This window comes from Coffea eugenioides, chromosome 3 (genome assembly GCF_003713205.1).
Source record: "Coffea eugenioides isolate CCC68of chromosome 3, Ceug_1.0, whole genome shotgun sequence".
NCBI lineage: Eukaryota > Viridiplantae > Streptophyta > Magnoliopsida > Gentianales > Rubiaceae > Coffea > Coffea eugenioides.
In genome coordinates this window covers 35,795,329-35,805,356 of record NC_040037.1, presented here as the reverse complement: position 1 = coordinate 35,805,356, position 10,028 = coordinate 35,795,329, and the positions used below count along the sequence as shown (strand labels likewise).

At 37.3% G+C, this 10,028-nt stretch overlaps 1 non-coding gene across 1 annotated transcript; it reads right to left on the bottom strand.

The window, feature by feature from the left end:
- Positions 1 to 9,008: 9,008 nt before the first annotated feature.
- Positions 9,009 to 9,115, bottom strand: LOC113767281. Its single transcript, XR_003467994.1, has one exon. It is a non-coding gene; the product is annotated as a small nucleolar RNA R71 (small nucleolar RNA).
- Positions 9,116 to 10,028: the final 913 nt, after the last annotated feature.

Genomic DNA, 10,028 nt, shown 5'->3' with positions numbered 1-10,028 from the left:
GCCGGAGTGGTTAATCATACAAACCTTCTATAATGGTTTAGTTTTTTCTACTAAAACTATGATTGATGCAGCTGCAGGTGGAGCTTTAATGGGTAAATCACCCCAAGAAGCTCAAAATTTGATAGAAGAAATGGCCGCAAATAACTACCAATGGGCCAATGAAAGAGGTAATACGAGACGTCACGCAGGTATGATCGAAATGGACACTCTCAATATGTTGAGTGCCCAAATGAATAACGTGATGAAGTTATTGAGTAGACAAGGTGGAGTTAGCCCAAGTTCATCTAATGCTCACGTAGCTTGTTGTTCTTTCTGTGGAGGTGAACATGATATTAATGAGTGTGTTGATTCTGAGCAGGTACAATTTGTCAATAATTACAACCGAAATGCTCCAAATAATCCCTACTCGAATACTTACAATCCGGGGTGGAGAAATCATCCAAACATGAGAAAGGTTTAGAGATTTGCTTCGGAAATGTCCACATCATGGACTGCCGGAGTGGTTAATCATACAAACCTTCTATAATGGTTTAGTTTTTTCTACTAAAACTATGATTGATGCAGCTGCAGGTGGAGCTTTAATGGGTAAATCACCCCAAGAAGCTCAAAATTTGATAGAAGAAATGGCCGCAAATAACTACCAATGGGCCAATGAAAGAGGTAATACGAGACGTCACGCAGGTATGATCGAAATGGACACTCTCAATATGTTGAGTGCCCAAATGAATAACGTGATGAAGTTATTGAGTAGACAAGGTGGAGTTAGCCCAAGTTCATCTAATGCTCACGTACTGTGGAGGTGAACATGATATTAATGAGTGTGTTGATTCAAGGTACAATTTGGGAGATCGCGGTGGAAAAACTTGCTAAGGTGACTTCGGATAGATTCGAGCGAGTTGAGGGGCGGTTGGACCAATTAGCTGGGATGTACAGAAACTTGGAGGTTCAAATTGGTCAAATTGCCAATGTGATCAACAATAGAAACCCTGGTGAATTACCAAGTAAAACCGAAGTGAATCCGAGAGAGCATGTCAACGCAATCATTCTTAGAAGCGGTAAAACGGTTGAAGGATTCGATTTTGAAAATTCAGGTGGTGAAAAAGACAAGAAGCAAGCAATTGAAGGGGAGCAAGAAAGTCAAAATGATCATGTTATCATTGATATTGATGCACTTCATCCCAAATCAAATTCTAATGTGATACCTTTTCCTCACAGGTTGAAGAAAGATGGACAGGATCGGGAGTTTGAAAAGTTCTTCAAAATGTTTAAACAATTGCACATTAACATTCCTTTCATTGATGCTATAACACAGATTCCCTCTTATGCACGTTTCTTGAAAGACATCATGTCAAAGAAGAGGAAAATTGTAGATAATGAGATGATAGCATTAACGGAAGAGTGTAGTGCATTGATTAAGAATAAACTCCCTCCTAAATTGAAAGATCCGGGAAGTTTTTCTATTCCTTGCACTATTGGTCAATTGCATTTTTCTAATGCTTTATGTGATTTAGGTGCAAGTGTGTCACTTATGCCGTTATCGGTTGCCCGAAGATTGGGACTTCAAGAGCTAAAAGCTACCAATATTACATTGCAATTGGCGGATCGGTCAATCACACGTCCCATGGGTATTTTGGAAAATGTGCTCATAAAGGTAAGACAATCTATAATACCTGTGGATTTTGTTGTCTTAGATATTGAAGAAGATGTGAGAATGCCAATTATTCTAGGACGACCGTTTTTAGCCACTGCACGAACTATAATTGATGTAGAAAAAGGTAAGCTTATATTACGGGTTAATGGTGAGGAATTGAAATTCAATTTGGATAATAAAGAAGGGAATATAGAGCCTACTGCTCTTGTTTCTAATATGCCATATGATGAAAAGGTTAACCAAGAAAGGACCGAAGAAGTTAAATTTATAAATGTCCTTGGTACTAACTTTCATGGTGTAGGAACAAAGGAGGAGAAGATAAGGATGGAAGTTGGCTTAATAAATTCGCCATTCCATGAAGAAAATGGTGAAAAGTTGAGCCAATTCAGAAAAGACAAGCAAAATCCACTCCAAGGTGAAGTTGAGCCTCTCTATGACAAGTCTAATATTCCTCCTTGGCATTTGAGGAAATTGGACTATGAAGATCAATGCATGGTTCACCACATGGTGGATTGGCTCGGGAGTTTCGACCCATGGGGAGAAAATCTCTCTCTAATGCTCTAAAGTGATTCAACTTTTTCAGTCGAGCCAACGACTATAAACAAAAGCGCTAATTGGGAGGCAACCCAATATTTAGGTTATATTTGTTAACTTGGTGTGATTTTGTGGTTTGAATCAATGTTTTAGCTAAATTGTTGTTTTTGTAATGTAGGGTTGGCAATTGAAGGCAAGGATGACCAATTGAGTACAAAAAAGGCGAACTTTGATCAAACAACTCAACCCCTCGATTTGCGTTAAAGGTGTTTTTGATTCATTATAAAGGGGTAAAATGCATGTTTTTAATGTTTTACATTTGTTCCAGCCATTACAATTGGCAAACAAATGATCTATGATGCATTTTGAGTCATTGGGGTACCTTTTGTAATTTTTCAAAAGTTGAAATTCTGCTAAAAATCGAAGCAGAAAACGCGTTTTCCAAGAAAACGCGACTCAAAGTCGCGTTTCTCAGAATCGCGTTTTCAATTCTGCGCCTGCAGAAAAGAAAACGCGCCTTCAAAACGCGACCTCAAGTCGCGTTTTAATGGAAGTCGCGTTTTCAAGCCTGGATCAAGACTAAAAACGCGACTTCAGAAACGCGACTCAAAGTCGCGTTTTCCAACACAGTCGCGTTTTCATTCCTGCAAGATTTGTGCAGGAAACGCGACTTCAAAAACGCGAGTTGAAGGCGCGTGTTTAGTCGCGTTTTATGTGTCTGAATATAGCCTTCAGAAACGCGATTTCAGCCTTTCTTCTTCACTTCTCCAATTTTTCCAGCCGCGTTTTTCCCTCTTCCTTCTACCCAACTCACAAATTTTCATTTATACTCCATAATCTTGCTAAAAATCATCACCCCAACACCTTTTGAGCTTCATATACCCTTTTTAACCGATTAAAATCCAAGAAAAACACCTCAAATCAGGTTTTTGAGGGATTGAAAGTTAGGGTTCTTAAACTCTAATTTCTTCAATTGGAGGTCAATTGGAGGTTGTTTCATAGGGCTTTTTGCATTTTTAGCATCACCAAACATCCTTCTACGTGATTGAGGTAAGTTTGTTCATCAAATCTTTTGATTTTAGAAGTTCATATTTTTTATCCTGAGCTATCTGACATCTTTTAATTTCGAAAATTTGATGAGGTTCATGGCTATTTGTGATTTTATTCATGATTATTATGATTGTTTAAGCATGTTTAAATGTTTAAATGTAGCAATTTATTGGTTTTCAAGTACTTTAAAATTCACAATTGCTATATTTAGATGAAAATTGGAAAAAGGAACTAGGATGTTTTTGAGCCATTGGTGATGTTAAATTATGGTTAAAAAGGGTTAGTTGATGATGTTTAAGCATGTGCATTGTGTATAGTGAGTAATTTGGTTGATTTGGTGAGTTAGTTAGTTTAATTTTTGCCTAAACATGATTATAGCTAAAAGCATATTATTATTGTTAATTCTAAATAGTTATAATCATAATTGCTCCTATTTTCACTAATTAAAGTATAATTGATACATATCTTGTGTAATTTGGTGATTTTGGGCAACTTTAGGCAGAAAATATGTCTTGTACGATCATTGAATGATTAGAACTTGAGCAATTGTATTTGAGGTTATTTGGATTAATGCTGAACTTTTGTTGCCAAAAAATGAGTTGTAGTACATGTGGATAATTGAAATATTTTTTAGGTACTATGCCAAGAGGAAGAAGAGCGGTACTTTCATCCTCTAGTAGTGAGGAGAGGGAGGTTAATGAAGAGATGGAGGTGACTGAAGAGGAGAATTCACCTTCTCCTCCACCAATTAACCGTCGACCTGGTGAGGGCACCTCCCGTGGAGCGGGAAGATCGGTATTTGACAGTGCTAGGTTCAACACTCGCAGGAATCAGGAGTGGCATGAGGCGCGTGCTAATTTGGAGTTTTTGTTTGAGATGCACGTCAGTCCACCAGTTGAGATGATGTACAACATCTCAGAAGCTTTTGCTCAGCTAGGATGGGCTCCGATTCTCACCCTTCCAAACCATTACTACCCAGACCTGGTGCGCGAGTTTTACGCCAACATTGAAAGTAAGGCGCGCCATAGTGGAGAAATAATTGAGTCCTGGGTGCGTGGAAGACGAATCACCTTGTCACGGCAAGATTTGGCTGCTATTTTGGGGTGTATGGATGACGGACGTCCAGTAGACTTGAAGAAGGAGTTTGTTCCCCCGAATAGGAGGTGGGATCCCTCATTGGCCATGGCTAGGTTTGGTCTTGAGTACCAACCTTTTCGCTCTACCAGAAAGGAGACCATATTGGCGAATGTATTCGAACCTCGTCATCGTCTTATCATTTACATGATGGCTCACAATGTCATCCCAAAGAAGACGGGGCACACGGAGGTCCGCAAGAGCGATATCTACTTCTTGGATTACATGTTCCATAACCGGACATCTCCATATGCTCGGATTTCATTGCCTAACATCATCATCAGCCACATTAGGTCTACGGCGAGGCGTAAGACAACTTCCTTCAAACTTTCATTTCCTCGTCTACTGACTTTAATCTTCCCCCGTTTTGAAGTTCCGTTGGAAGGCATGCGGCTGGAGTATGTTCCACCACGTGCTGAGATGACTATCACTACTCTTCGCCGCCTTGGTATTGGCACGGGAGACATTCCACGCCCTGTTCAGGAGCGGAGACAAAAGGCTAGACATGGTCGCGATGGAGCTGGACCATCTACTGCAGCACCACCTCCTCCTCCGCCACAAACCAACTGGCAGCGGCTCTTTGGTCGTTTAGATGACATCGATCATCGCTTAGCCAGAATGGATACTCGCCTGGACCGAATTGAAGATCATTTAGGCACACACCCACCTCCCATCAATGATGATGAAGATGACGATGAAGAGGATGATTGAGGCTGTCCTTTGGCTGGCTTTTCTTTTGTTTGCTTGTTATTTTTATCTTTTGTTTGAAAAAAAATGTTAACTTACATTCCTTATTTTGAATATTGGAACTTGTGGCAGTAACTAGTAGATCGTTGACTGTAGATGGTTGAGCGGTCGATGACTCATGATTCAAGGCTTCACTGGACCGCAGTCATCTCACTTGGGGAGTCACTTATTCCTTTCTTTTGTTTCTTTTCTTTTCTTTCCTTACACATTGAGGACAATGTGTATTTTAAGTGTGGGGGGAGAAATATGTGTAGTATTTGTGGTTTTAGTTGTGTTCGATATAATTCTTGTGCTTAAATTGTGTTTCTTGTGGTTGCTGGCAGGGAGTTTTAGTCCACTTTTAAGGGGAGACTCTGTCAAAATTTTTCCAAAACCTTATACACATATATGTTATTAACTATAATAAATAAATAAAATGTTGTCACTTATCCTTTTAAAATAAATATATGCGGTTTTGATACTTCTTTTCTCATGAAATTTGGAAATGATTTTTATGTGATTATAATTTTTACATCTATAGGAAAGTATATCTAGTAAAGTGGAGAAAATTATGCCTACATTTTGTATATTTGATGAAAATTCTTCTTTTTATCTAATTTTATAAGATAAGAAATTAATATGGTTAATAAGTGTCATACTCTTCTCATGATTACTCTTAGAGGGAATTTTATTATATATATATATATTAAAAAAAAAAAAGGGTTATTCTACTCCAATGATTCTCATACCGAGTAACCGGGGGTTGGCATCTACAAATGTCGACATTCGCGTAAAAAGGTACTTGAATTAAGAGTATGCAAAGTAACTTGAGTATGTGAAATGTTGAGTAACCGGGGATCTGCATCTAAAAATGTTGATCTTCGCGTCAAAAGGCATTTTTCACAACTTAAGTAATATTTAACCCTTAAAATATAAAAAAATAATAATAAAATAAATAAATAAATAAAAAGTAAATTAAATCCCTCTTTAAGAAAAATAAGAAGTTGATCATGAGATTAGTTAGCATCTTTATTGACTATAGGAGTTGCTTGCTTGCGAAATTTGATAAAAATAAGAAGTTGAGTTGAATTGGTAAAATTATGGTATACTTGGCTCTTCTTTGCTTGATATTATGAGTACTTGAACTTAATGGAAAGATCACATAAGGGTTATTTACCTTGATTCAAGGAAATGAAGTTGAAATACTACATATGTTTATTTTCAATTTTTGGATCATTGATGGTTGGAATTTTATATTGCTTGAGGACAAGCAATGATTCAAGTGTGGGGGTATTTGATAAGAGTTTATTTTACGTATTTTTAAGTGCATTTTATTAGTTAATTTTGAGTTGATTATTTAGTTTTATAAATAAAATAAAGAGGTTTTTGGTAAAATTATATATTTTTGGTAAAAGTGGATAATATTGCATTTCTATTGATTTTAATGGTAAAAACTTCATTTTTATGCAGGAATGATGATTCAATCACCAAAGGATGTCAAATGAGGTAAAAAGTAGAGATTTGGTGATGAATTCAAGTGGCAACAAGAAAAATGAAGTGAAAAAACGTTCAAGTGAAGAATTGCACTTCAAGACAGTTTTGACACTCTTCAGCATTTTGATCATATCTGGAGCTACACTTATCGGATTGAGGTGATCTGTATACCATTTTAAAGCTAAGAAAGAGACCTACAATTCGTATGAAGACATCGAAATCCATTTCTGCCATCTTCATGGGCAAAACGTTGGAATACAGAAGCTGCATTCTGTGGTCGGAAGTTAAAACAGAGGTTTGAACAGTTGACAGTATTTCGATCATATCTCAGGCTACAAAGCTCCGATTTGGATGATTCTTGAAGCATTGGAAAGCTAACACAAAGGGTTACAACTTTTGTGTTTTGCACAAAAGCTAGTTTGGCCTTTATCAATGAGAAAATCGCAGTTGAAATAAGGCCAGAGTGAAAACGCGAGTAGACAAAACGCGAGTTATGCCGCGTTTTGTGTAGGCGCGTTTTATAGCCGAAATTCTGCAATTTGACTCAGCCAATTCTCTTGTGTTCATACCACTTTCCAGCTATAAGATGCAAGGGAATTCGGTGCACATGCTTCAGAAGACAAAAGGGCAAGAAAAGTGGCTTATTTTCAAGTCAAAAATATTAGTTTTTGACTATGCTAACAAAGTGGAGATTTGGGAATCAAAGGATAGAATTTGACTTGGAAAAATGGAGCTTTTGAGTAGTTTTTATGCAGAGATAGAGGGAGAGGTCTGGAGATCCATTCGTAGCTTAGCTTCTTACAGAAAAACATAGTCTCTCTAGCTAGGTACTTGCAAGGGACAATTGGGATTTCATCTTGTAATCATCTAAATTCAAGACAAAGGAGATTTTTGGAAGGCTTCACCATATCTTGGCTAAGACTTTCTTTACTCTGTTTGTATTTGTAATTCATGATGATTTACATTAATGAAGTTATGAGTGTTTCATCATTCATGAGTAGCTAATTTCCTTTATCTAGGGAGTAGATGAAGCTTATGGCCAAATGATATGAAGTGATTGTGATTTATGCTTGTTATGTCTTGTATTAACTTATCTACTTGTGTATGTTGGATTACTTGTTGTTGCTTGATCACCAATAGCAGGTTTATAGTTGTTTTTACTCATTGAGAAATGGTAAAAATAATGGAATGACATAAGTAGAGCTTGAGTAGTATATTCATGAGAATAGAAATACATTCAAGTGGATGAAATCTGCATTTCATGTGTGAATAAGAACAGATTTAGTATTTACCAAGAGATTAGGAAAAACTAATCTGTTTTAACCCATTATTATCATGAGAATGTGATTTTGGTATTTCTGGAAATGAATCCTTGGTTAAACAAGAGCAGTAACAAGTGTTGAATTAATTCATTTTAGATCTTTTGTGTCATAAGTGGAATCTACATCCCTAGATCTTAATATTTAGTGAATTCTATTCCTTTTGTGAAATTGCATTTATCTAGTTAAGAATTTTTGTAGTTGAATTACATTCTGAAATTTCTGCTCAAATTAATTGTAAGTCTAAATAATAGAGTAAATTAGTATCTAATAATTGTTTTAATTGCTCCTCGTGGGATCGACCCGATACACATCTTGTACTACAATTGCGACCTGTATACTTGCAGTCCAACGGGTGTAAATTCGGAATTAAACTTGCATTGATATAAAAAAAAACCCGTCAAGTTTTTGGCGCCGTTGCCGGGGAGCGGCAATATTAGAGCCTAATCATCTTTATTAATTTAGACAGCTTTATTTTTTAGATTATATTTAATCTTATATTGTAATCAGTTTTTTTTTTACCATTGAAGTTGCATAATATTTCTTATTTCTGTTTGTAGTGTATGCACCGGGCGTCACGGGAAGTTACACCTTTCGATCCAGAAATTGAGAGGACACTACGTAGACAAAGGAGGCATCCACTACAGCAAGAAGAACAAGAGATTTGGCAACCTATAGAGGAAATCTCAATAGAGCTACCATTTGAGGAAGAGATGGCGGAAAATGACCCAAATAGGCGAGTTCTACGAGATTATACTCTACCGGGAACACAAGGATCTCAAACAAGCATAGTAAGGCCTACGGTAAATGCTAACAATTTTGAGATTAAACCATCACTTATCCAAATGGTTCAACAATCTCAATTTGGAGGTAATGCAGTAGAAGATCCTAATACACACTTAGCTACATTCTTGGAAATTTGTGATACAATTAAAATGAATGGAGTTAGTGATGATGCTATAAGACTAAGGTTGTTCCCATTTTCATTGAGAGATAAGGCCAAACTTTGGCTACACTCTCATGCTCCTAATACTTTCACTGGATGGGATGAACTATCAAGAGCATTCTTAAATAAGTATTTTCCACCAGGTAAGACTGCTAAGTTTAGAATGGATATCACTGGTTTTAGTCAAATGGAAGGAGAATCATTATATGAAGCATGGGAAAGGTTTAGAGATTTGCTTCGGAAATGTCCACATCATGGACTGCCGGAGTGGTTAATCATACAAACCTTCTATAATGGTTTAGTTTTTTCTACTAAAACTATGATTGATGCAGCTGCAGGTGGAGCTTTAATGGGTAAATCACCCCAAGAAGCTCAAAATTTGATAGAAGAAATGGCCGCAAATAACTACCAATGGGCCAATGAAAGAGGTAATACGAGACGTCACGCAGGTATGATCGAAATGGACACTCTCAATATGTTGAGTGCCCAAATGAATAACGTGATGAAGTTATTGAGTAGACAAGGTGGAGTTAGCCCAAGTTCATCTAATGCTCACGTAGCTTGTTGTTCTTTCTGTGGAGGTGAACATGATATTAATGAGTGTGTTGATTCTGAGCAGGTACAATTTGTCAATAATTACAACCGAAATGCTCCAAATAATCCCTACTCGAATACTTACAATCCGGGGTGGAGAAATCATCCAAACTTTGGATGGAAAGATCAAGGCAATCAACAAAGGCCAACCAATCCGCCGGGATTTCAACCAAGGCAACCACAGGCTGAAACTAAACCAAGTTGGGAGATCGCGGTGGAAAAACTTGCTAAGGTGACTTCAGATAGATTCGAGCGAGTTGAGGGGCGGTTGGACCAATTAGCTGGGATGTACAGAAACTTGGAGGTTCAAATTGGTCAAATTGCCAATGTGATCAACAATAGAAACCCTGGTGAATTACCAAGTAAAACCGAAGTGAATCCGAGAGAGCATGTCAACGCAATCATTCTTAGAAGCGGTAAAACGGTTGAAGGATTCGATTTTGAAAATTCAGGTGGTGAAAAAGACAAGAAGCAAGCAATTGAAGGGGAGCAAGAAAGTCAAAATGATCATGTTATCATTGATATTGATGCACTTCATCCCAAATCAAATTCTAATGTGATACCTTTTCCTCACAGGTTG